This window comes from Hippocampus bargibanti, linkage group LG02 (genome assembly GCF_051943395.1).
Source record: "Hippocampus bargibanti isolate YZ-2025 linkage group LG02, ASM5194339v1, whole genome shotgun sequence".
NCBI lineage: Eukaryota > Metazoa > Chordata > Actinopteri > Syngnathiformes > Syngnathidae > Hippocampus > Hippocampus bargibanti.
Window position 1 is genome coordinate 11354984 of NC_142735.1, and position 6197 is coordinate 11361180.

Here is a 6197-nt window from a genome sequence, read left to right on the forward strand (position 1 = left end):
GCTAGGTAAAACATTGCCTGTACAGTAACACAAAGAATCTGTTCTGGCTGCTCAGTTAACTATTTTTACAATTTTCCGATGTATAAGGTGTACCCAAAAGCCTTGATTTTCTTGTAGTGTGCCTTATATGTGAAGTCATATTGAGCCACAACAGGTCTTGCAACTACTGTCAGCAGCAATTGACGTAATTTCCCACGTTGAAGAAGTAATGCATAACCCCAGCCTCTACTATCGCGCCTTATAATGTGGTGTGCCTTATATTTGCAAACATTTTATATATTCAGAAATATTTTTTTCATTCGTTGAAGGTGCGCCTTATAGTCCGGTGCGCCTTAAACAGTATATTGATCAAGATGGCGCCCCCCTGTGTGGCTGCCTCCACAGCAGCTCTTTCCCTTTCTTGTCTACTTTTTCACTTCTTTACTTTTCCGTTTTTGCTTTGCCTAATCTCGTTCCATAAACCTACGGAGAGGAGATGGGCATCTTTTCTTTTGCTCATCGCCGTTATTTTTTACTTTTTCATCGCTCCTGTGAACGGGGAATCCACGCGCACGCGGAATCCCATTGTTTACAGTCGAGACCAGCTACTAGCGTGGCGGGCTAATAGCGGACTAGCGGCCGCCGCACCAGACATCCCCGATGAACTGAAGAGGAGGAAACGAGGATGTCGGGCCGGGAAAGATCGCCGCAAAAGAACGAGGAAATACCGACACGTTCTCCCGTCCGTCATCATGGGGAACGTGAGATCGCTCCCGAATAAAATGGACGAGCTGGCGGCGCTAACGCGGCATCAGAGGGAGTACCGGGAAGCCAGCTTGCTACTCGTCACGGAGACATGGCTTTCGGCAATCACTCCGGACGCCCACGCAGAGTTGGAGGGCTTCCAACTCGTACGAGCGGACAGAAATGAAGGCAGCGGTAAGCAGAAAGGAGGGGGGATTGCTGTATTTGTGAATGACAAATGGTGCAATCCTGGGCACATCACGGTGAAGGAAAAAATTTGCACTCGGGACATCGAGCTGCTAGCCGTTAGCCTCCGGCCGCATTACCTGCCACGGGAATTCTCACACGTCATAGCCGTGACGACGTACATTCCCCCTACGGCAAATGGCGGCGCTGCCTCCGATGCCCTCATATCTGTTGTAAACAAGCTGCAAACCCAGTCCCCCAACGCCTTGTTTATCATCTCAGGGGACTTCAATCACATTTCCCTGGAATTCTCCCTCCCAACATTCACACAGTATGTAACTTGTGCCACCAGAGACAATAACATATTGGACCTATTTTATTCAAACGCCAAGGATGCATACAAACCCCCCCCCTCCCCCCTCTCGGAAGAGCAGACCACAATATGGTTTATCTCCAGCCTGTGTACAAACCCCTTGTGCAGAGGCAACCTGCTGTGACCCGCACGATCAAAAGATGGTCCACAGAAGCTGAAGAAGCTCTGCGGGACTGTTTTGATTCAACCAGGTGGGAGCTCTTTACTGAGATTCATGGGGAGGACATTGACTCACTCACCAACACCATCACAGACTACATTAACTTTTGTGAACAAAACACCGTACCCACCAGGACTGTGCGGTGTTTTGCCAACAACAAACCATGGATTAATCCCGACATAAAAGTCCTCCTGAAGGAGAAGAAAAGGGCTTTTGTGTCGGCCAACAGAGAGGAACTGAAGGCCGTGCAGATCCAACTGAGGAGGAAGATCAGAGAGGGGAAGAAGGCCTACAGGATGAAAATGGAGGAGCAGCTGCAAGCCAGCAATGTCGCTGGTGTCTGGAAGGGCCTGAAAAACATCTCAGGCCACAAAAGCCCAGTGACATTGAACGAAAAAGACAAGGACTGGGCAGATGAACTCAACCACTTTTTCAATCGGTTTGACAAGACGCCAGCCGCCCCCGGCCCACCGTCAACTTCACCTGTAGCTGCACCTGCACCAACTCTCACTGTGGCCTTACCCTCCCTGCCCCCTCTCACAACCAGCTTTCCACAACCAACATCTGCCCTCCCAACCGTTGCCACACCCTCAGCCGCCACTCTGCCTCCTGGTTCCTGCCTGTCTGTCACAACTGCGCAGGTGAGGAACCAACTGAGGAGGATGCAGGTGAGGAAGGCAGCAGGTCCGGATGATATCAGTTCCCGACTCCTCAAGACCTGCTCCGACCAGCTGTGTGTCATTGTCCAGCACTTGTTCAACCTGAGCCTGAAGCTGGGCAGAGTTCCACAGCTGTGGAAAACGTCATGCCTGGTCCCAGTGCCCAAGATTGCCAACCCCAAAGAGCTCAACAGCTACAGACCGGTGGCGCTGACGTCTCACCTGATGAAGACGCTGGAGAGACTCGTCCTCGCCCACCTGCGACCGCTGGCAAGCTCATCGCTGGACCCGCTACAATTTGCCTACCAGCCCAGCATCGGTGTGGAGGATGCCATCATCTACCTCCTCCATACGGCGTTGCTGCACCTGGAGAATGCTGGGAGCACGGTGAGGATCACATTCTTCGATTTCTCCAGTGCCTTCAACACCATCCAGCCAAGTCTACTGGGGGACAAGCTGCGGCATGCCGGAGTCGACCATCACCTCACATCCTGGATTACAGATTACCTCACAAACAGGCCACAGTACGTGAGAGTAAAGAACTGTGAGTCGGGCAGGCTTCTCTGCAGCACCGGAGCGCCGCAGGGAACAGTCCTGGCTCCATTCCTCTTCACCCTCTACACCTCGGACTTCAATTACAACACCCCAACCTGCCACCTTCAGAAGTTCTCTGACGATTCAGCTATTGTCGGCCTCATTACAGAGGGAGACGATAGGGAGTACAGGGGACTGACAAAGGACTTTGTGGACTGGTGCCAGCAGAATCACCTCCAGATCAACACCGGCAAAACCAAGGAGCTGGTGGTGGATTTCTGCAGGAAACAATCGTCACCTGCACCATTGAACATCCAGGGTTCGGACATTGAGAGGGTGACCTCCTACAAGTACCTGGGTGTTACTCTCAACAATAAACTGGACTGGACAACAAACACGGATGCCCTAATCAAAAAGGGACAGAGTCGCCTCTTCCTCCTCAGGAAACTGAGGTCTTTTGGAGTTCAGGGGTCACTCCTAAAGACCTTCTATGACTCTGTGGTGGCATCAGCCATCCACTATGGCATTGTCTGCTGGTCAGGCAGCATCACCACCCGGGACAGAAAAAGACTGGAGCGCTTTGTCAAGCGGGCCAGTTCTGTCGTGGGCTGCTCGCTGGACTCTCTAGAGGAGGTGGGCAACAGACGGACGCTAGCTAAACTAAAAGCTATGACGGACAGCCCCTCCCACCCCCTCCTGCCCATCCTGACAGCTCTGGGTAGCTACTTTAGCCAGAGACTATTACACCCGCGCTGCAAGAAGGAGAGGTACCGCCGCTCGTTCCTACCGACTGCTGTCAGGCTTCACAATTCCCAATGATCACATGTGAAAAAAAAAAAAAAAAAAAAAAAAAAAACTGGACACTTGTAAATATGGGTTGTTGCAATATATCTAAATGCATTTCTTGATTCTGCACTATGTACAGTCTTGTTTATAGAACGGTTTTTGCACATCTACATTTGCACAGTATACAGTTGACATTTTTATTTTGTTATGCTTAGAATATCTTGTTTTCTATCCTTTCACTCCCACCCCAACCCCATCCCTCTTCAATTGCTGCTGTGGACTGCAAATTTCCCCATTGCGGGACGAATAAAGGTATTCTGATTCTGATTCTGATTCTGATATTGAAAATTTTTGAAAACACCATTCATTGATGGTGCACATTACGCACGGCAGAATACGTTACCTTTTTATGGCATCTACTGGCAATCTCAGTACGGTCTAAACTTTTGATCAGCTATTGCAAAATTGCTATTTCCGTTATTATAGCTAGCTGATTTCCCAACTGTAAAGTGATTCATTATATTTGTGGGATGCCGTCCTTACACCAGTCCATGCCTCTGAATTCCTTAGAAGTGCAAAGCCTACTTCTACCATTTTTACTCCGCTTGGTAAAACACAGAAATGTCCATATGCACATGTTCCTCTATTTCACACTTGAGTTGAAAAGTTGACACCTATATAGCTTAGGCTGCGTTGCCATGGCGATGACACAGCAGAACCCACACAGAAGACGCTAATTAGCTTACTTTGAGCCACATTTAAGCCAATGCCCATCGCGTAATATTTACTCAAACATGTTGATGTGCTAAGGAGCGCTAACTGTTGTATGCCAGTAAATGGAACAGTCAGAAGGGTCCTGAAATGCCCTGAGAAAGGATTCCGCCATCTGCTCAGTTTTCTTTGCTGCATTGAGGGAGGTAAGATACTCAGTAGGTGGGGGAAGAAGAAAGAAAAAAGTGAAATGAAAAAAATGTTGGAGCGGTCCAACAAAAACAAATTAAGAAAGTATCATTTAATATAGCAAATGAGAAAATTCCACTTGTTCATTACACAATAAAATGATAAAATGTAGGTGTCGATTACCTCAGAAGTGAAATTAAGAAAACAACTGTCCATCATTAAAGACGCAGCGGGATTATTTTATGCGAAATCCTGCAAAGTAACTAAAATCATTGCCAACTGTGACACAAATTTAAAGCAAGCTGTCAAATTTAGGAAATCCATCAGAGGTCCACAATGAATTATTCATCTTGCAGTGCGTTACACTATTTAAATATTGATTCAGCATTACTTCTGCACATTAATAAGTAAAGCTTAATCATTTCTGAATGATAGCACAGTGAGCAACGCGGTAAAAAAATGCCCTATTTGGGCATTTGGGGATAAAATACTCAGTGTTCAATCTAACTACAATAAAGTATCAGGGGAAATGAAACCAAAAAGTAGATGACAGACTTTCCTATAAAACGGATACATTTTGTTGTGATTTAAATCCCCTTGATATGATCCAATTTCCAAAAATATATATTTTAAATATACCTTTAAAGTCAATGCCCAATGCCACAATTCTGTGGTCTCAATACCACTGGTGAAGCTCGTGACAAGAGGCGAATCGCTAATGTCCATGGAGGTCACCGTTTTTACACCCCTTATCAAAAACATTCAGTTTTAGTCAAGTTAGCCTCTTATGTCCTTCGGTCTGAAACTGAAAATGCACTTTTGGTCCATTTTCCATAGCCGACAAATTTTTGTGACATTGAAATTTATAGTGGGTCAGCAGTGAGTCGAACAGAGAGATAGATATAAACAACATTGCAGCAGGTTACTTTGATTAAGGCTCGAAAAATTAATGAGGAAAATGAGAGTGAAAGAAGAGCACAATGGGCAATTGTGGTTGCGAGGAAGTAGCAGTGATTATTAAAGGGCAGGTGTAGAGGCAAGCCATGTTAAATGTATTAGAAATTGTGGCATTGAACAGACCACAGGATGCAGAAATAGAAACGTCCAGATGAAGATGGTGAGCTTTCCATTCTTCATGGATGAAGTGTGAAAAATCAAAGAAATAGCCAAGGTCTTAAATATTTTGGGGACAAGAAGAGAACATACTTAAATGCTTAGGACACATTCAGAAGCAAGGTTGGGACTCGATTGCTTTGAATTACAGGGCACACAGCATGAAACAAGAACATGCATGCTGCTGCACTGTGAATGGAAGCCGGAATACCTGGAAAGACCCACGGTATTCCACCCGTGAAGACCAAAAATTCAAACCCAGGACCTCAGAACTGCAAGGCAGATGTGCTGGCCACTACATCTTTTACCTTTCGACATTTAGTTAAACATAGTATCTGTCAATATCAGAGAAAAGCCCCAAATGATGAAAAGTTAAAAAATCTTCTTCTTTTCCTTTCGGCTTTTCCCTTCAAGGGGTCGCCACAGCAAATCAGTGTCCTCCATCTTTAGAGGTTTGATCCGCATGTTTGTTTTGGCCCAGCTTTTATGTCGGATGCCCTTCCTGACACAACCCTCTGTATTTATCCGGGCTTTGGACCGACTTATGTCCCTTTGTGGCTAAAGAACAAGCAACTCGCTCAGTAAAATATAATCTGATTTATCCTTCATGATTATGGAGACAAAACATTTCATTGTTCATCTCATTTCTCATATATTTCGGACAGGAAATCATGAGAATCAACACCCCCAGCACAAAAGAATTAGTACAACTAGATTAGATCAGAACTATTAGAAAGAATCATATTTGGAAATCAGATGTACC